Below are 21,083 nucleotides of genomic sequence, written 5' to 3'. Positions count from 1 at the left end.
TCTACTGAGATCACGTCAGTTCTTTCCGTAATTTATGGTTGCAGTCTTGCCAAATGTTTGCTATGCTAGAGGGAAGAGAACTGGCACTTCGAGTCAATAAAGATTGTCCGATTACAAGGGCAGGGTCAGAAGTCAGAACAGCGTGCTTTTATGAAGAGCACCTCTAGTCAGAAAAAGGAGAACATTCCCACTGGAAAAAAAAAATAGGTTAAGGACATAAACTGGCATCATCATAAAGGAAGAAATACTAAAAGACAACAGGAAAAATGTTTAATCTCATTTGTGGCTAAAGAAATACAAAAGAAGACAAGAGCATACCTCCTATCCATCTGGCAGAAATGAAAGAGTGGTTGTAATATAGAATGTGAGTGGGGTGCGGGATATAGGAAAAAAAATCCTCTTGTATATTGTTAGACAGCAGGTAAAGTGGCATAACTTTCCTAGAGGATGATATGGCAATCTTAAATATCCTAAAAAAATGCATTAACTCCTTCAACCTAGCTATACTAAGCTCCAGAAATTTATCCAAGGAAATCACTGGATAAGAGCATTCACTGGAGGCTTATTTATAATACCCCCCCTTCCTTTTGTCTTCATTTTTACCTCTTTGTATTTTCTATTTTTTTCTACGATGATTCCGGGGAGGGGAGGTTAATTCTAAAATTAAAGAAACTGTATAAGCTCATCTTCCACTACAATTACCCTGTTTTCCGTACAGGGGGTAGACTGGGACAAACACTGCCCTTTCACTTGGTTAATGATGCCTTTGGGCACCTCTTGAGCAACCCAGGTCTGCCTTGTTGCTTCTCTCCTGCTGCTAAATTTCAAAGGAATCCTTCCTTAACCATCATTTTCATAATGAGACGTTTGTAAAGTGCCTTCCAGTGCTTCAAAGATTTTGCTTTTTTTCTTTTGTTGGTGCCACTGGTAATAATCCAGAAATCGCCAAAGTGCTCTGTGTCCACCTTCCTTAGTGGTCTTTGTTTTTCTATTTATTGAATGGAAGTCAAATTTCTGTTAAGTCAGGTAAAGGGAAAACTCCTAGAACTGTGCAGAGCTCCCACTTAATATGCTTGAGTGGACACCTAGGTCACAAGCATTCCGATGGAAGCTTGCTTCCTCCCTCCCCAAGCTTGGGGAAGGGATCAAAAGGTAGACGGTAAAAAGAGTGTTTAACTGTACTTCCTTGGAATAGGGACAATTGGGCCTCCATCAGAAAAAGCTGGTTAACACCACTATAGTAAAGCTGAGCATGTAGAGGTTCTAACAGGTGCACAGGCTTGGCCTCCCCTCACAGGCAAGACGACTGTCGGGGCACCTGACGGGAACCCTGCCTTCTCAGAGTAGCTACTTTGCTTTTGCCCTACCTCTTTTTTTTTTTTTTTTTAAATCCACGCTAAGCAGCAGCACGATGTGTAAGCATCTACCTTGTGAGGGAACGCACAGAAACAGAGTCACCTGTAATCTAACAGGCGCACCCCCAGGGGAACTCATAGGCAGTCCTAAGCCACCGGTTCGCAAGGACTTGTTGGCGGGAACTCTGCCCCCGCGGCGTCTACACGGTATCCTCCGATTTGCTTTTTCTAAATGCTGACAGGGGACCCAGGATTTAAACTTGGAGCCCTACCCCAAGTCAAAATTGCACGTTCAATCTGGAGGGAGCCACCTAACCACTACTTCTAGGCAAAGTCTTGAGGCTTCTTGGGTTACTTTCTTCTCCACTCTCGCCTGTTCTCCAGCCCTTGGAAACTCGCAGACCCCAGAACCTCGGCTTTCTGCCTACCAAAAGTGCCCTGATCCCGTCCCCGCGGCCCTGGAAGCGGCCCAGCCACAGGCCTTCGGGCGGAGATTTAAATCCACTGGAGCCACCCAAGGACACCCCGGCGGAGGGCGGAAGGTCGCTTCCCCTCTCGGGAGAGCAGCACTTCTCTCCGGCTGCGCCCTTCGCCGCGCGTCTGGGATCAGATCTGAGAAACGCGCCCCGGGCCCCAGGCAGTCGAGGAGGCGGGGAAGCAGCAACTTTCCCTCCGCCCTCTAACCGCAGGGCCTGGGTGCGGCGGCCGCGCCGAGGTCGGGCTCCTCGCCTTCCCCCGTGGGGATCCCGGGCGGGAGCCGGCCGTGTGGCTGGCGGGGGGGGCGGGGGGAGTGCGGGGAGGACCCCGGGGCGTCCTTCTCTCCGCGAGCCCCGCCAGATGTTGCAAAGGCAAACAATAGAGGAAACGCGGAGAAACAAAAGGCCATTCGTCACGATCTCCACGGGCTCTGTGGCGTGGTCCCTGCGGGGAGGACATCTGGGAGGCGGTCAGGAAGGTGGGTGAAGGGGGAGCCTGAGGGGCTTGGGGGTCTCGGTACTCACGTGCCAGGCACCAGAGGTCGGCCCTTTTCCATTCCGAGAGGCGTCCCAAGGCAGGGAGGACAATCAAAGGAAAGTTGAGGGGTTTTCACCTTCCTCGGCGCAGGGGAAGGGAGGGGCTGGATTCCAGATGTTTGACAGTTGTTGGCCCAAGGGGTCAGCAGGGTTTTGTCCGTCCTTCACCCACGCGCTCCCTCCCCGAAGCTCCGACGGTGCCCGGGGCGAGCGGGCCGGCGCAGCGGGCTTCCCCCAGCGGAGCCCGCGTCGAGCCTCCGCACACGCCCTGAGCGCGGTGCTCCGGCCCAGGCGCACTTTCGCAAAAGTTTGTCTTCCCGCCACCCTCAGCCCGACCCGCACGCTGCAGTCACCCGCGATTCGGGACGGCTCCGGGGCGCACTTGTGCCTCGCGGGGAGATGCATTTTACTGACAGAGCTTTCAGAGTCAAGGCCCCGGAGCACGGGCTGGGGACTGGACTCTCGTTCCCGCCCCAGAAGGGCGCGCGAGGAGCCGGCCTGAGCCGAGGCGCGGGCAGGGGTCTGACGCGGATCCCAGCGCCGGAGCCGCCGCCCGCCCCCCACCCCACGCCACGCCACGCCACCCCACCCCACTCCCCGCTAAGCCCGCCCCCAGGTGCGCCCCGCACCCTGGCCCGCCCGGGCGCCACTGGGGCCGAGCAGTTGCCGGGCGGCGCCACTTCGCCTCGCCCCGCGCGGGCTCTCACTCACCGTGGGCTTTTACCTTCAGCCCGCGGCCCTGTCGGCTCCTGCGCCGGGTCAACCGGAGCCGGCGCCAGAGGAGGAAGGTGAGCCGGAGGCCGGACGCGCGACGCTTGCGGATCCACGCGGCGGGCGCGGGGCGAGCGGCGAGGGGCTAGCACGCGCGGTCTCCAGGAGCGCGGCGCGAGCGAGCGAGAGCGGGGCTCGAGCTCCAGCCGCCGCCGCTCCGAAGTAGCCCCCACACGCGCCCAGCGCGCGGCTATCTCGCGGGGCGCCGAGCGGGGACCCCTGGCGGCCGCCCGCGGGATGGCAGCTCCGTGGGGAAGAGAAGTCAGGTCGCCTGGAGACTCTTCTTGCCTCCTGCAGAGGTGGGGAATGGGCGGTCTACGCGGGCTCCGCGCCCTGAGGAAAAGACCAGGACCCTCTCACTAGGGCTGAGAGGGAGATACCGCGTCCCCAAGGACGCGTTCTGGGTCCACACACAGCCAGGGCACCTAGAAAGGGGGAAATCACCTTCTCCAAGATTTTCTGACTTGTTGAAAAAGACTATGTTGGAAAATACTGACAGAGGGGAGCATGAATCATTGGAAAATACTGAGATTCTGGCGGATTTACTAGAACAACCTGGGAGTAGTGGAATGAGCATAGCCTTGGAACCCCAGGCACACCCTGCGACTTTCTACTGTGTGATTCTGGTCTATGACCTCTAAACCATTATTTTCCTCTGTAAATTGGGAGAGTATTATCTACCTTGCTGGATGGTTTTCAGGGTAAACTAAACATAGAAAGTATTCTTAATAGTAGGAGTCACTAGGTGTAAGCTTCCAAAGGAAAATAATGTCTTCCACATCTTTTTATTCCTCTATAGCACCTTAACACATATCGATTGAAGAGTACCAAATGACTAAGGATTGCGTTTTACAATTCTGACTACACACTTTAAAGAGGTATGGATAGGCTGCCTGGGTGGCTCAGTTGGTTACGCGATTGCGTTCGGCTCAAGTCATAATCCTGGAGTCCTGGGATCGAGTCCCGCATCGGGCTCCCTGCTCAGCAGGGAGTCTGCTTCTTCCTCTGACTGACCCTCTTCCCTCTCGTGCTCTCTATCTCTCATTCTCTCTCTCTCTCAAATAAATAAATAAAATTTTTTAAAAAAATAAAGAGCTATGGATATATATTTTTTCCCAAAGATTTTATTTATTTATTTATTTGAGAAAGCATGTGTGTACAAGCAGGGGCAGAGGTGGATGGGTGGGAAGGGCAGAGGGAGAGGGAGAAGCGGACTCCCTGCTGAGCAGGGAGCCCAACGAAGGGCTTGATCCTGAGGCAGACGCTCAACCCACTGAGCCACCCAGACACCGGGAAGTATGGAAATATATTAGGTAGAAATTAAGATACGTGAGGGGTTAACATCCTCCGCCCAAAAGTGGTTTCCACCACTACTAAATGAGAACCTCTAAAACCACACATGTCTTCTGAAATATCAAGTCATTTCTGATATTGTAAGAAATATTTAATAAATAGCCCTAATAGTCATGGTCTAATGATATCAACACTGGATTAAATGATTTCATTTAATGCAAAGATAGTGGAGATTGTGAATATGAAACTCAAACATGAGGGGGGGAAATAGATACAAATACACAGCCATTTAGCAATGATTCTCTACATTATTGAGTAGTGCAATTTCATTTCCAAACTGCCTCAAACCCTAGTCACTGCCTTTAAAGCTTCTTTTATCCTTTTGGCCTCATGGCAATCAGAACACTGGTCATCATCCAGAACAATCAGGATGGAAGTATCTCTGAATTACCCCAGTTTACCTTTAATGGTCCTTCCCTTTAACTCTCTAGTCCCTAATTGGGAAGTCTGTTGTCTGCCTAACAGTTTCCATGGCAGGATCTTTTCTGTCCTGTCAAGAGAGGAAAAACAAGGTTTCTTGGCTCAGAAACTGAAGCAGAACTTCAAGATCCAACTTCTGCCCTTGGAGATAGGACTCACTCTCCAGGCTACAGATGAGCAGAGCATGTACGGGTGAAGAGGGCATTCAATTCTAATCAATAAACAGTAATGGAACCGTCTATGCCTCTCTCCTTGCATTTCAGCTTTGCCTGTGGGAAGAGAGGACTTTCATCCCACTTCCAGCCCCTTAGTGGCTTCTTCCCTGGGGAGGAATGGTATATCTTGTGATTGGGAGGGAGCCATCAATATTTCCTGGATAATTTCTATCAGGGAGTGGGGTCAGTGTGGCGAATAGTGCCCCAGCTCTTGCCCACTCTCTGGCCCAGCTTCTCTGCCTGTGACCTCGTGGGCTGGAGAAGGATGGCTCCACCTTAATGTGCTCTGAAGGGCCAGCATTTAGATTCAAGCCCTCCTTGGTCCTCCTGTGTCTTTGTCTGGTCAGGCTACTTAGCAGGGGCTTCCCCACAACAGAAAGGTATTTCTCACAGTTCTGGAGGCTGAGAAGTCCAAGATCAAGTTGCCAGCAGGTTCAGTGTTTGGGGAGGGCTTGCTTTCTCATAGGCAGCTTTTCACTGTTTCCTCACAAGACAGAAGCAGGCAGGGAGGTTTCTCAGGCCTCTTTTATAAAGACACTAATGCCGTTCATAAGGCATCGGCCCTCATGACTGATCACCTCCCAGAAGCTCCACCTCCCAAAACCATCACACTGAGGTATAGGATTCAACAGATGAATTTGGGGAGGACACAAACATTCCATCTGTAGCGCCCTGGGCTACACCTCATTCTCCAGTCCAGCTTTTATCAGAGCTCTGCATAGGTGTTATATAGCAAACTGGCTCCATCACGAACTGAACAAGCTACTGTTTCCCACTGGCTATTATTCCTTATGTGTATGGTTCTTGGCTTGCAGGGAAAAGCAATCTGAAGGGAAAGACTAGGGGAAGGGAGGGATTTGGGTACCAAGGGTCCACCCAACCTACACCCATCCTCTCCCTCAAACTTGCTCCACTGCTTTCTTCCCCATCTTGGTGAATGGCCTCTCCAACCTTTCATTGGCTTAAAGCCCCAAATCACAGGATCATCTTTGACTTTTCTCCTTTACTGTTCCACTTCTAATCTATCAGCAAATCTCATTGGTTTTACCTTCGAAAGATATCCAAATGCTGATAGACGTCTTTCCACCACCTCAATCCAAGCCACAAATACCTGTAGCTAGTATTACTGCAATAACCTTCTATCTGGCCCCCCTGCTTCCACCTTGCCCCCCCCCATATATGCTATTCTCAATAAAGCAGCCAATGTGATTCCAGTAAAAGTGGTATAATATTTTGTCAACTTGCAACTCCAAATCCTCCTTGGGCTCCTCTTTCAACTCTGCTTAAATTTATGATCACCTTCCCCTTCTAAAACTCCCTATCCATATTCCCTGCTCCAATTTTCTCAGAATTTATTGCCATCTGATATATAATATATAGATATTGCCATCTGATATACAATATATATATTATCATCTGATATGCTATATATATAGTATATTTCTCCATAGAATTTATTGCCATCTGATACAGTGTGTATATATACACACACACAATATTCCTGTATTCATTTTCTGTTTTCTACCTATGTTAGTTTTCTATGGCTGCTGTAACAAAGTACCACATTGTTGGAGTTAGAAAAGTTGTTTCAGGTACAGAAAACCTGTAAAGATACAGGAAGGTAGAAAAATGCTAGATGTGTCCTGGAAACCAAGATTAATCTAGTTGGTATGGGGACTCTGTGCAGTTAGATGATAAGGGCTGGGATCCTGGATGCTAGGCTAGAGATCAAAGGAAATGTAATGATTTTCATTAAGTTATTAATGGAGAAAGTTTACCTGAAGGAGCTGCCAAAGCAATGTCTGAAGCTGTAACTCAAAAGGCAGTAAGTAGAAGACAAAAGTGAACTTCTTGCTGACAAAATGTTTTGAGAGGCTGCTCTGTTTGCCACATTATAAAATGGCAATCATGGATCTGTCATTCTAGGTCCAGAGCACAGCCTCATATATCATAGACCCAAGAGGTTCTAAAGTGAGCAAAAATAGATAATGAAAGCAACTAGGTTATTCCTGACCTTTGGACAAGTATAATTTTTGCCATTTCCATTTCCTAGGTGAAATAACTAAGGCTGGAAGAATTGACTTGCCCCAGATTACACAACTAATAAGACTGGGACATTGATTTTAGGTCTCATGACCATTGCTGCTGTGTGTCCCCATACAGCAGTGGAAAAGGCCCCAAGGGTGTGCCTGTCCAAGATAAAGTCAGATTTCAAGCTGTTTCAGATAAATCTCTCCAGGTAGTTATGGAATAAGCCTAAGGAAATAGGATGGAGGCACTCATGATTCTCACTTCCAAGCTCTTCCAGGGAAAAGAGAGAAGACAGGATCATCTGAAAGATGCATTTTGGGGTGCCTGAGTGGCTTGGTAGGTTAAGTGTCTGCCTTCAGCTCAGGTCATGACCCCAGGGTCCTGGGATCGAGTCCCGAGTCAGGCTCCCTGCTCAGTGGGAGAGCCTGCTTCTCCTTCTCCCTCTGTCTCCCAGCTCGTGCTGTTGTTCTCACTCTCTCTTTAGCTCGAATAAATAAATAAAATCTTTTTTTAAAAAAATGAAAGATGGCATAGTAATTAACAGAATGGGCTTCAGAGTCTGAAAGACCCATGTTAACTGTGTCTATTACCTCATTTCATAAATGGGGTAAATAATACAGGTAAATAATATAAAATGGGGTAAATATAAAATAATATAAGGTAAATAAATAATCGGTCAAGGGATGCATGTAATGTGCTTAGCACAGTGCTTGTCACATGGTATGTGCTCCAGAAACTCCATCTCTTTTTCTTTCCAGCACATAGTTCTCACATCACCCTCACAGAGCTCCTCCCTCAGGAGAGCAAGAGACCCTCGCCCTCAGCACGTGTGACGTTCCACACTCAATCTAGAAGCCTTACTGTCCCTTGGGATGCCATCTCCTAGAATCGGGAACAAAAAGAATATTTCTGGGTAGTTTGGTATAGTATTAATAACATTTACATTCTTTACCCAAGTCAGTGCAAATTACTTTCTACCATTTTCAGTTCATGCTTTATGCATTTCCTGTAAGAAGAAAGCCATGCTCGTCTTCAATGGTGTATGAGAAAAATCCCAGAAAGATTCTGTTGCCAAACCACCTCATTACAACTTCCACTGAGAGGGCACCGTGAGAGCAAAAGGATATCATAAGAGCGTCACCATAGTAACATCATAAACATTGCGATAGAATAAAGTGGAGAAAACATGTTTGCGCAGTCATTGACAAACATAGACTCACAATCATGTTGCTCTGGAGAGCAGTGCTCACTCAAATTAGATTTGTGAGAGGCTATTCCTATTAGTTTTGGTAGTCTGATTACCCATTGGCATTGTGTGCTAACCATAACTATTACAGGCAGCTTACTAACAAAGAGCAGACATTCCCAGAGTCCTTCTTTTCATACCACGCAATGAGAGTTAACGCAACTAACTGTCTACTTAACAAATCTTGAACATTAAGGCACACTTCCTCCTTACTTACTTTGATTTTGCTTTCAAAACCCTGACTGATCATAATCCTGGAGAGATTGTCTCAATGTTGTATGGAGCATCTCTGGGTCCTGGAAATGAATGTGCATGTGTCCCCCAGGCACTGAAATAATGGCAATTTAAACAAAAGAGATGTGTGTGTGTGTGTGTGTGTGTGTACAAAAGCTATGTATAATATGTAAATATATATGGTATATATAAAGATAGTTATATATTTTATACATATAAAGTATGTATAAAAAGTAAAACTTTTTAAGCAACTTCAAGCCATGACAAGAACCCATGTGTTAAAGCATGTTTCCTGCTAGCATAATTCTTACTGTTTATAATGACTATTATAGATGTCTATAATCATTTCCTCTGAAATCCACATTCTATCAATCCCATTTTGTGGAAGTGGAACTGAATCATGTAACAGTCACAGGGTTTGAGGGCTGGGAAAACCTTGACACAGTTCAAAATTGTCCCAGTGCAGCTAAACAAGATGGTATGCTTTGGAATCGTTATGGACAATTGCCTGCCTTCCATTCTGTAGGAGCAGAGTGAATGTTCTTTCCCAAGTTATTTTTTTAATTAGTTTTATTTAAATGAGATTGTGATCTTTCTTCCTGCTCTTTGGAGCTATCTCTTTGTATTTTTCATAGTGGTCCAGTGTCCCTTCAGATCTCCCTACCAGACGGTATTTTTTCAGGTTTTGTTTGTTTTTTAAATCATTTGAATCTTGAATAAGTGACTCTTCTCCAGAGAGAAGCACAGTGTTTTTGTTCTGGGCCTGACACATACCAGGTATAGTACACTTGTGGTCTGCCTCAGACTCTGAATAATGGAGAAGAATTGTCCTCTAGGAATTGTCCTAAAATAGGTCAGTAGATATGAGCTAAGGAGAGTTAGTTGCCAGGAGAATCGGACTCTAAGGTAGTCTCATGTAAAGACAGCATAGATCCCCCCAAATCAATTTAAGAGTGAGTCTTTCTAATAGGGGGAATCAGACCACTGTGTGCTCAATGGGCTTGAGAAGTTGTGTTCTCAAAGTGATGCATACAGAAGACAGGTGCAAGGGAAGACAGAAGAGGCTGGTGTGTCACGGATGCTTCCAACTTGATTGTGCCCCCTCCCCTCCAAACAGGAAAATAAGGAGGCTCTCACATGGACTTTCTCTTGAAGGGGAAAAAAAACACAGCTTTACCGTCTTTGTGATCAGTGTTCACGACCATGGCCAATAAGTCAATCCTTAACTCCCAACTGCCATGTTTGGCAAAACAAAAAAAAAAGTCTTTTGTGCCTTCTCAACTATCCTTGAATATCTGTGGAAAGAAATGAAAGAAGTAAGCTGTTCTCTTGTCTGACTGAAGATGGCTGTTAATGAACAAGGAGCGTCTCCAAACCACCGCCTTGCCCTCCTGGAGTAAAAAATAAACAAGATTCTCCTTTTCACAACCTAATTAAGGCAAGACACAAAAATGAGGGGATCACTTGTCCTGACCTACTTTAGCTTCCAGCTGTTTTACCTACTCAGGACCCCATTTCCTCAAGATTCCAATTAGATTGGATACACTGCTCAATATTAATTTCCTCCTAAGATGCTGCTTCACCATTTGGAAAGCCCCTTGGGTTGAATAATTATTGAATTTCTAAATGGCCTCCGGCCAGTTTCAGATACAATAGTGTTTCATGTCTAGTAATATGAAAGACTTGCCTTGGTTATTGAACAGCCCTGATGATGCTTTTCTGAGGAAAAACACCTCTCCAAAAGGTTTTTAGAAAAGTTTCAGTTACAATTTTTCCCAAGTCATATTGCCTAATGCTCAGCAGAGTCTCTGCAGAGATGAATGGATACTTTCCTTCCTTCCTTTTATTCATTCTTTCTTTTTACCCTCCCTCTCTCCCTCCCTCTTCCCTTCCTCCTTTCTTTCTCTTCCCTTTTGTGACTTTGTACCCAAGAGGATTTAGGTACACTCATTAAGGTAACTCATTAAGATTTCTACTCAATGTCCTAGAAGAACAGTTCTCCTTTTCTATAAAGTTGCATTACACTTTCATTCCTTTTCCTTGTCTGTTTGCTTTCCTGTGTTCTTGAAGTTGCTGTTCATTGCTGCTCAAACTGTAGTCAGCCTCAAAAACCAAAAGGAAAGCACAAGTGAAGAGTTGCAAGGACCCTCACGCCCTTTGCCTTGGTGGCTAGGATAGCCCTATGGCACTTACTGGAGATGGAGGGCAGAGGACTCATATTTATCAGGCACCTGTAATGTGCTAGGAACTGTGCTGGGCATTTTGACATGTTAGCTCACCAAATACTTACAATGACCGTGGATGGTAGATATGAACACCTTCATTTTAGACATTAGGAAACTTGTCCAGGACTCACACGGGCTGCCTATGGTATTCTCAGTCCCAACTTGGTATCACCTTGTATCCATCAGCTCTGCAAGAACTGAGATTAGTGTTTAGGGATGGGATTTGGTATAGAAAACATCTCTGGTGCCCCCGGTTCTAGTGCCCTCACGGTGGCTGGTTTCCCAGATCTCAAGCACACATCAAGTGTCTTTTCACTGTCTGCCTCAAGATTCTCCACAGCTGCGGGAGCTTGCCCAGCCCTGGAGTGAGCACAGTAGCTATGCTACAGGGAGGCTAGGTCAAACCCCTACGGTCAACCAACAGGGAATGAGAGCCAGTGAACAGATGCTCCAGCCTCTTATCCTTGAGATGGGCAAATATGGGAGGCATTCTTTACATGACTTAGAGATCCCAGCCTGAAGGGGCCAGTGGACCATTCATCCTTAGATTGGCTTTTCCTCCTTCTTGTCCTAGGCATCCTGCTCTCACTCCTGCTTCCTGGACTTACCTCCCAAATAAATTAGCTGCACTCAAGTCCTTATCTCAGTCTCTGTTTTGGGGGGAATCCAAAGCAATATTTGGGTTCCTGGTAGACTGGAAAGGAAGACCACCTTCTGTGCTGACCAATACAGGAGAAGGTTATTGTCGTGAGTCCTATAGGAAAGTAAGCCAGACTAAACCAGAGAGAGACCCTGAAGCAGAGAACACAATTCCAAGCCTGGAACTCTAAAAAATTTTCCCTTAAGTAGGACTCTGAGAAAATATATGCGAAGTATTCATTAAACATGCCTGGAAGGAAATGCATCAAGACATGAACTGTTTTTCTCTTGTGAGTAAATCTTCAATGGAAGTTCCCCTGCTCTGCCTCAGTTCTCTTATTTATGTCTTACCTGCCCCCTGGGGAATCTCAATTCCTGTCACTGGAGGTAAAGACCATTTTTTCCTGCTCCTCAAACTGGGTAGAATAATACACTTAGCCATCATTCTCTACCTGGAAGGCAGCACAGCATGTTATCTCAGAATAAGCTGTGGGTAATAGAGGCAGGTCAAGTTCCAATCAGCTGGCTGGCTGACTTAGTGTATCAGTCAGGTTTTGCTATCAAAACAATCCTGCAAGTTCAGTGGCTTAGAACTGCAAAGATTAATGTCTTGCTCATGCAACACACTCATCTTGGGTTGATGGGGGTGGGAGAGGGGGCTCTGCTCCCTTCTGTATCCCCCACTGAAGGGCCAAGGCTGTGGAGCACCCACTTCCCAGAATGTTAATAGTCACCGTGGCAGAGTGAAAGAAGGCAAAGCTCGTACAGGCTCTCCAACCTTCTGTCTGGAAACAGTGCACTTTGCTTGCTCAAATTTCATTGGTTAAAGAGAGTTGTGTGGTCATGCTTGGGTTCCACCGAAAGAGAAAGTACAACTTAACTTCCAGGTGAGAAAAGAGAGAAAGGAAAGCAGAATATTTGTGAAAAATGTCTATCAGGTTTGGACAATCACTTAACCTATGCTTCAGTGTTCTCCTCACGTACACGAGGATGTGCACTTCATGAGGTCATTGTGAGGGTTAAATGCAAAATTGCTCATAAAGTACCTGGCACATAGCCATGACTCAATACATGCTGCTAATTTGACCATGAATCTTGGTACACCTGAAATATGATGTTCAGGTTTATCCCAGTATTTCCCACATCTCTGTGGTTAAATAATAGCAAATTTTTCTTAATGCTTTTCCATAAGTTACATTTTCTAGTTTTTAAAAATGATCCCTGTGCCTTTTGTCTGAATTTCTCGAAGTTCTGTCCATTCTAAGATATGGATTCTAGCACAGTGCTCCCCACATAGAAAGGACCAGATTGCCACCATGCAATGAGAAAATACTTTGTTTTGAAGGAGAGCTAACAAATATAAAATGAGAATCACTGTATTTATTATTTATAACAAGTTATTATTCTTGTGCAGATAAACTCAGCATAAGTTCATTGGAACAGTAATGGGTCTCTTCAGAAAGAACATATTATTATTATGCTCGAAAGACTATGGCTGGGCGTGGAGTTATAATAACTTCATGGTCTGGGTTTCTTTGGCCAAGCATGTTATTACAGTTTCAGTGGGTCCATTATCCTGTCAACAGAACACTAGTAAAACTCGCAGGGGCTGCCTCTGATTTCACGAGAGTGAACAGATTCTGGTTTTCCCTGGAGAAGGCAGGGGCTTGGTAGGATCCGAGCAAGGGCCCGAGGCATAAGCTGTAGCCCCCTGTCCCTCAACACTTTAGCTTTGGGCTGGAAAGCCAGCATTTTGAGGTCGTGAGACTTTCTCATTGTCCTTGGGCTGGGTCACCGCACAGCCCCCTCATCTTGTTCTCACATGATGGTCATGGACTCCAGGTTTTATAAGGTGTTCTTTATTTTGACAGAATTTGGGCCAGAAACTTTCTGTTCAATGAGTGGCTCAGCACATGTGGACCCTGGGGTTGTTTACGTTTTCAGGACCTGCTATTGAGAAACTCTAAAGAAGTTTATTTTACAGAGCTGGTTTGCTTTTGCCAGAATGAACTCATTTGCTCAAGTTATTTTTAAAATGTGCTCTCTCTTAGCTTCTTAGAGAAGCTTTAGTCTCTTGATTGTGTAGGTCTGGGTCAGAAAAAAACTGCCGATCAATTGACAGAAGCCCGAGAAAATGTCTAGTCAAAGTGGATCAAAGAAGGTTCTCTGCTTGAACAGAACAGCCTCTACACCCTGAAAGCTGGGTTAAAATACTGTGTGGGGCTGGTCCAGGGGCTGAAATGCTCGATGCTTCCAGAACCAAGTAGGCCATGCGAATGAGTCTCAAACTGCTCCTACAGGTGTGTGTGTGGGAGGGGACACCACAAATGGATATTCCTCCAGGAGAACAGCCACTGCAGTCAACTGGAAACACCACATAGTCCAGCAGCAGAGAGGCTGCCAGAGACCATTCGTAGAGGCACAAATCCTCTACCTCATCCGAGTCGAATGGACTGACTCATCAAACTAACTTGCAAACTTTTTATTTCACAATTGGTTTTTTAAAAACAACTCTTTTTTTTAAAAAAAATAAAGATTTTATTTATTTACTTATTTGAGAGAGAGCGTGCGTGCACAAGCAGGGGGAGGGGCAGAGGGATAGGGAGAGAGAATCTCAAGCAGACTCCTCGCTGAGCTCAGAGCCCAATGGTGGGGCTCGATCTCATGACCCTGAGCTCACAACCTGAGCTAAAATCAAGAGTCAGACACTTAACTGACTGCACCACCCAGGCACCCCTAAAAACTCTTAAAGGGACATATATTCTTACCTTTCAGGGTAATTAGAAAGCCCTTTGTGAATCTGATGAAGGCTGTGGACCCACTACCCAGAAAAATGCACATACATGCAAACTTGCTTAAAATGTTGGTAGTTTCATTGGGATAGCATCCAAGAGCTGCCAAGGGAGTCCATATGTCCCCTTGCTTCAGAATTTGAGTGAACTTTAAACCTGAGATTAATGGTATGTGAATAGTGTACATTCTTTTGGAACTTACCAGGTTCCTGTTTCATGGCAGGCACTGTGTTGGAAGCTGGGGATGCAAGGTGGTGGAAGACAAGGACCCACTTTGTGAAGCTCAGTCTAATGGGAGACAAACAAATCCATAATAATGATGCATAATAATGAGCTAAGTGCCATGCTAGAACTCCAAGCAGAGAAACTTACAAGAGTCCTGAGCATAAGGTAATCAAGTCAACATAATATTTAATAAGCATAGTGTGTGCCAGGCAATTGGGAAAGAGCTAGTGCAGACACGATCCTTGCCTCATCCATAGGTGAATCCAGACTGGCAAGTAAAGTTCATTCAGGGGAAGGGGTGCATATGCCAGGCAGTGGGAGCAATGCACGCTCCAGCCAAGGATGGGAGCAAGGTGAGTTGGGGAACTTCATATAGCTTGTCTGGGGACGAAAAGAGGATGAGGAGTGAGGCAAAGGGAGGAGAGGTTCACTGGGTCAGATCCCAAAGGCCCTATGCTTCATGGGGTATGGGCCTTATATTGTGTCCAGGGTTATCACTGAGGGTTTTTTTAAGCAAGTGAGTGAGATCAAGGAAGAGATTCTATTAGAAAGATCACTCTGCCTGCTGTGGAGAAATGGATCGATCTGGGGTGGAGATGTGGGAGGGGGAGGGTAGGGTCTGCGGAAAAAGACCAGAAGGGGGGAAGCTGATGAGTTAATGCGAAGTCGTATCTCCTGGAATCTCGGCTGTGAGGTGCGGTGTAATGATCAGATATGGGAACTCTACATTCAATTGCTTAATGATGAGGATAATGACGGTGACAATGATAACACATTGTTAACACACTGATAACACAACTTAATTTTATTGATCACTTATTCTGTGCCTGTTGCCCTTTCAAGCATTCTGCGTGTATTAACCCACTCATTCTTCAAACAACTAACTGAGAGTGAACATCTGTTCCAGTTTGCATCTTAGGACCTCCCTAGTCCAGCCTGGAAGCTTCCTATATAATTCCATTCACGTGAAACTCTACAACAGCAAGACTAATCTATTGTGACAGCATATCAGTGGCTACCCTGGACCTAATCTATTCTCATGCCTACTGAATAGATGAGGATATTGAAGCAGGACAGAGGGGTTAAATACCTTGTCCAAGGTCAAATAGCCATGAAGTGGGAAAACAGGTATTTGAGCCTTGGAAGTCTTGGCTCCAGGATCCATATACCTATCAACTCTACTCTGCCTACAGTGACAGAAATCTGGTCTTTCTCCATAAAATACAGTATAAGCATTAAAATAGACTTTTTTGATTTGTCCCGAACATTCTAAACAATCACAATAAAAAGTTTTTCACATCACTCATGTCTCCAGAAACATATTAGGAGACGTACATGAAGCAAAATGCTGGGCGTGAATGTTTTTGCAGATTCAGGCTCCAAAGAACAGAAAGGCAGAAAAAATAAACAATGGTGTTTTTAAACAATGAATGTTGCTTTCCCCTAACCATAAGGGAGTTTTAAAACTTGACAAATCCATTCAGCTTTCAAAGCATTCCACATTCCCCACCCACAAGCAAATGCCAGAAGGTGCCAATTTGAGCCAACTCTGAGCTCAGGAATGATTTTCTAAATAATGGATCAGATTTCTTGAATGTCCACACTCCACAAATGGATACTTTCTATTGTCCTAATTGGTCTGATGAAAACTACTCAGCCATTTATCAAGCTATTAATTTAAAAAGAACATTTCAGCAAGAGATGAGATAGTGAGGCAGAAATGTAGAAACAGCAAATGATAGGTTATTACTACTTTGTAAAGATTGAAAAGCACTGCCTTAGGTCTTTGAAATTTCAGAGCTATGTTGTGCATAGGCTCAATTTTAATGAAGGACTTTCTGGGGAAAAATGTTTCTGATTATATAAAGAAAGCAATTTCCTTAATTTATAGGGACTGATTCTCTTTGGAGAGGACAAAGAAAATCATATTTCATATGCTCATTACATTTATTTAACTAACATTTTTTGGGAAGCATGCCCTGTGCCTTGATACCATGCTATGCACTGAGATACAAAAATGAAAAAGATAAAGATCTTGTTCTCTAGCCTAGTCATGAAGACAGAGAAGCAAAGGAATAGTGTAATAGATCCAACAAAAGAAGAATACATTAGCAAGTGAGAAGTGAGGTTAGAGTTGAAGAGAAACTGTGTTGCAAAGATTTTGGATTTAATTTTTAAGTGATGCAGAGTTGTTAAACAGAAGTGTTCATGAGATTGTGCAAGGATCATGCTGTTATCATTGTGAAGAATGGTTGTAGTAATGGGTTGTTATCAATGTGAAGAGAATCCAAGGCAGGTTGAGTTCTGCTTTTTTTTTTTTTTTTAGTTTATTGGATTTTGATAAATGTTTACACCTACTTAACCATCACCCCAGTCAAGATAATGAACATTTTTATCACTCCCAAGAGTTCCTTTGAGCCCTTTGCTGTAAAATATCATCCATTCATGGTCCAAGGCAGCCACTGATAAGCTGTCACAATAGGTTAGTTTTGCCTGTTTAGTTTCACATGAATGGAATGATGTAGTAAGTACTTTCAGGCTGGGACTAGGAAGGTCCTAAGATGCAAAATGGAACAGACATTCACTCTCAGTTTCATGCTAGTGTTGACCCCGCAATGTACCCTGTATGTTTCTTTTGCTCAGTGTACTGTTTTTGAGATTTTGATATGTATTTCAGTAGTTTGTTCCTTTTTTTTTTAAGATTTTGTTTATTTGTGTTTAAGAGAGAGCATGCACAAGCAGGGGGAACGGCAGAGGGAGAAGCAAGCTCCCTGCAGAGCAGGGAACCCGATGCCGGACTTGATTCCAGGACCCCAGGATCATGACCTGAGCCGAAGGCAGACGTTTAACCAACTGAGCCACCAGGGATCTCACTAGTTCATTCCTTTTTATTCCTGTGTACTTATTGTTATATATTATAATTTGTTTATCCATTCTTTCATTGATGGGACATTTGGACTCTTTCCATTTTGGTACTTTTATGAATAAAGCTTCTATGAACAGTTGTGTGCAAGTAGTTCTGTGGACATGTTTTCCTTTCTCTTGGGGAAATATTTAGGAGTGGAATTGCTGGATCATATGGCAAGTATGTACTGAACTTGATAAGACTGCCAAAGTGGTTTTAATACTTTATACTCTTATCAGCAATGTATGAGAATTCCAGTTGCTCCACAGCCTCACCAATACTTATCAACCTTTATTTTAACTAGCCATTCTTAGCTGTGCAGTGATATCCACTGCAGTTCTAATTGTCATTCCCTGATGATTAATATTGGGCATGATTTTATGTGATGATTGGTTATTAATGCATTTGTGTGAAATATGTTAAAATCTTTTGCCCATTAAAAACATTGGGTTGTCTTCTGGGTTGTCATCTTAATAAGTAGGCGCTCTTCTTATATTTTGGATACAAGATCTAGGTCAGATCTATGCATTGTAGATATCTTCTCCAACATAGCTTGTCTGAGTTCCACTATTCATAAAAACCATTCCACAGCGATACCTCCCTTTCTGCTTTCCAATCCACTTCCCCTTGTCCTCCAAACACATACGATTTAGAAATCATCTAATCCTATACAAGTGCTAGTTTCCAAATAGTAATTCCACTGTGATCAGAAAATATACTTTGTATGACTTGAATCCTCTTAATTTACTGAGACTTGTTTAATGGCCCAGAATATGGTCTATCTTTGTATGTGTTCCCTGTGCTTTTGAAAAGAATGTGTGAATCTACTGTGGAGTACTGCTGTGTTCTATAAATGTCACACCAAATTGGTTGACAGTCTTGTTCAAGTCTTTTATATCCTTGCTGATTTGGATATAGATTTTTTTCTTCTGAAGTCCTTCATTAAAATTGAGCTTATGCACAATCTAGCTCTAATATTTGTCTTTTTGTTCCATGAAGCATTGAGAGAGGGATCTTCAGATCTCCAACTATAATTGTAGATTGGATTACTTCTCCTTACGGTTCTTGCTTTGTGTATTTTGTGTGTGTGTTTTTTTAAGATTTTTATTTATTTATTTATTTGACAGAAGGAGACAGCGAGAGAGGGAACACAAGCAGGGGGAGTGGGAGAGGGAGAAGCAGTCTTCCCGCGGAGCAGGGAGTCCGATGCAGGGCTCCATCCCAGGACCCTGGGATCACGACCTGAGCCGAAGGCAGATGCCTAAAGACTGAGCCACCCAGGCGCCCCTTGCCTTGTGTATTTTGAAACTGTTACTAGGTAAACAAACACTTAGGGTTGTTCTGTCCTCTTGCTGAACTGACCTCTTTAGCGTTACAAAATAATCTTTATCTCTGGTAATATTTTTTGCTCGGAAATCTGCTTTTCTGTTCTTAACATAGTCACTCCTGCTCTCATTTTATTAGTGTTAGTATGGTGTATCTTCTCCATCCTTTTCATCTGTTTGTCCTTTATTTTTAAGATGTGTCTTGTTGGTAGCATATAGTTGGGTCTTGTTTTTTTATCCAATAGGACACTTTATACTTTTTGATTTAGAATATTTACACTTAAATCCCTTTAAAAGATAATTAAGTAAAAATCATAACAACAAAGTATGGAGTTTACAGCATATGTAGAAGTAAAATGTGAGGCCACAATAGCCCAAAAGTGAGGAGAAATGGAAGTATACTATTATAAAGTTCTTCAACTTTTTGTCAAGTAGTAGATCACTTGAATGTAGACTGAGAAGGTAAAGACGTATATATAATATAGATCTTTATATACATCCGTGTGTGTGTGTGTGTGTGTGTGTGTAGTGTACTAAACTAGCAATCACTGGAAAACAGAGTGACAATAAGAGATAAAATGGAATCATAAAAATACTCAAAACAGAAAAAGAAAAAAAAAAACGCTAAAGAACAAATAGAAAATGACTAGCAAGATGATAGACTTAACCTAAACCATATCAATAATCACATTAAATGTAAAATGTTCTAAAATACCCTGGTTAAAAGGTGGTGATTTTCAGATTGGATAAAAAAGCAGGTATGAAGCTCTGGTCAGGTAGTGGTGTAAGCACCTTAAACAGTCTCATTAAATCCTCTTACAACAATCATGAGGTATCATCATGCACTCATTTCAAATATTTAAAACATGAGCCTCAGGTTAAGTAACTTCTCCAAGGGACCCAGCAGGAGATCACACTTGGGTGCTGCAGAGGACTAGTAGGCCGATAGTACTTTCTTCCTTCCCTTCCCTTCATTTCGACAACACTGAGTACCTACTACATGGAGGAACTGTACTAGGTGCTGTGCTGCATGGCAACTACTATACTTCCTGGGATGAAATCCAATGTCACTAGCTGAGTGACCATGGGCTGCACATTATATTTCTTTAAGCTTTAGTTTCCTCATTTGTAAAGTGGAAATAATAATACTGGCCTCATAGTGTTGCGATGTTGGATTGAGAAAGTCCAGTGGGCTATGTATTAATTGGGGGTACTTTAGGCTACACTCTGCCGATCATAGGAGAAACGTCAATTCAAAACCGAAAGTGTTACATAAGAGTAACAATCACTACCCTCCTATTTAACCTGCATTACGGAAACAGACCACAGCCATCATTATCTCACTTTTACTTTATAGCATTATATGAAGTTTTGGTTTCTTCTGTAAGAATCTTAGCATGTGATGAATCAGTCTTCTTTTAAAGAAACCTTTCAACTCAACTATTATATTTATGAATTACATTTTTTTTACCTGGAGTAAAAATGGCTATCTTTTTTTCTTTTTAAAAAAGGTTTTATTTATTTGACAGAAAGAGACACAGCGAGAGAGGGAACACAAGCAGGGGGAGTGGGAAAGGGAGAAGCAGGCTTCCCGTGGAGCAGGGAGCCTGATGTGGGGCTCGTTCCCAGGACCCTGGGACCATGACCTGAGCTGAAGGCAGACACTTAACGACTGAGCCACGCAGGTGCCCCAAAAATGGCAATCTTATTTGTTTTCCAGATTATGAGGTTTAGATTCCCTGCACTTTCATTTTGGACACCTATACTGGATACCTGAAAGAAATAACTTCAGCTCAGGTTATAGTAATATTTTATAACAGAAATTCAAAAAAATTACCCAAGCAATAGCTTACATTTGAAATATTAGTATATAAATTTAAAAATCAAATTGCAATCCTGTGAGTTAAGCATTAAGTTAAAAAAATAGTAAAAGCTCGCGTGCCCTGCGTGGCGAGGCATGGCGCGCTGCGTTGGGACCAGGGTCTGGTGCGGAGAGCTCCTCCTCCCAGGAAACGGGGCGTGGCTGGAAAGGGGGCTTCCCCCTCGCCCATCACGCAACGCACGTTCGTGGGGAACCTGGTGCTAAACCATTTGTAGATGACCTGCTTCTGGGTTGGGGTTTCCTACGGAGCAGAGCAGCTCCCTCGCTGCGATCTATTGAAAGTCAGCCCTTGACACAAGGGTTTGTAAAAAAAAAAAAAATAATACAAAATGAAAGAAAAAATAAAGAAAAAAAAATAAAATAAATAAAAAAATAATAAAAGCAACCAGCATTATAAAGAAAAGATTCCGGGCATTATAAAGAAACTTCTAATACATTTTCTTTCAAAAAAA

At 43.9% G+C, this 21,083-nt stretch overlaps 1 protein-coding gene and 1 long non-coding RNA gene across 4 annotated transcripts in view; one reads left to right on the top strand and one right to left on the bottom strand.

Moving 5' to 3' along the window:
* The window catches only part of MOB3B (MOB kinase activator 3B), a 187,030-nt gene extending 183,818 nt beyond the window's left edge, over positions 1-3,212 (bottom strand). Inside the window, exon 1 of one of the 3 annotated variants that reach the window (XM_027616095.2) lies at positions 3,093-3,212. The gene's annotated coding sequence lies outside the window, so the exon portion shown is untranslated. Of the gene's footprint in view, positions 1-2,356; positions 2,746-3,079 lie in introns of those variants that run through there. The other 2 variants (XM_027616091.2, XM_027616092.2) reach the window with 2 other exon arrangements.
* LOC118356205 lies at positions 2,203-17,291 on the top strand. The gene is made up of 3 exons (XR_004819537.1): positions 2,203-2,310; positions 14,518-14,684; positions 17,243-17,291. It is a non-coding gene; the product is annotated as an uncharacterized LOC118356205 (long non-coding RNA).
* The last annotated feature ends 3,792 nt before the right edge of the window (positions 17,292-21,083 follow it).

The sequence above is a fragment of the Zalophus californianus genome, chromosome 13 (assembly GCF_009762305.2).
Source record: "Zalophus californianus isolate mZalCal1 chromosome 13, mZalCal1.pri.v2, whole genome shotgun sequence".
NCBI lineage: Eukaryota > Metazoa > Chordata > Mammalia > Carnivora > Otariidae > Zalophus > Zalophus californianus.
Note: the sequence above shows the minus strand (reverse complement) of the source record. Positions and strands in the feature narration are given on the sequence as shown.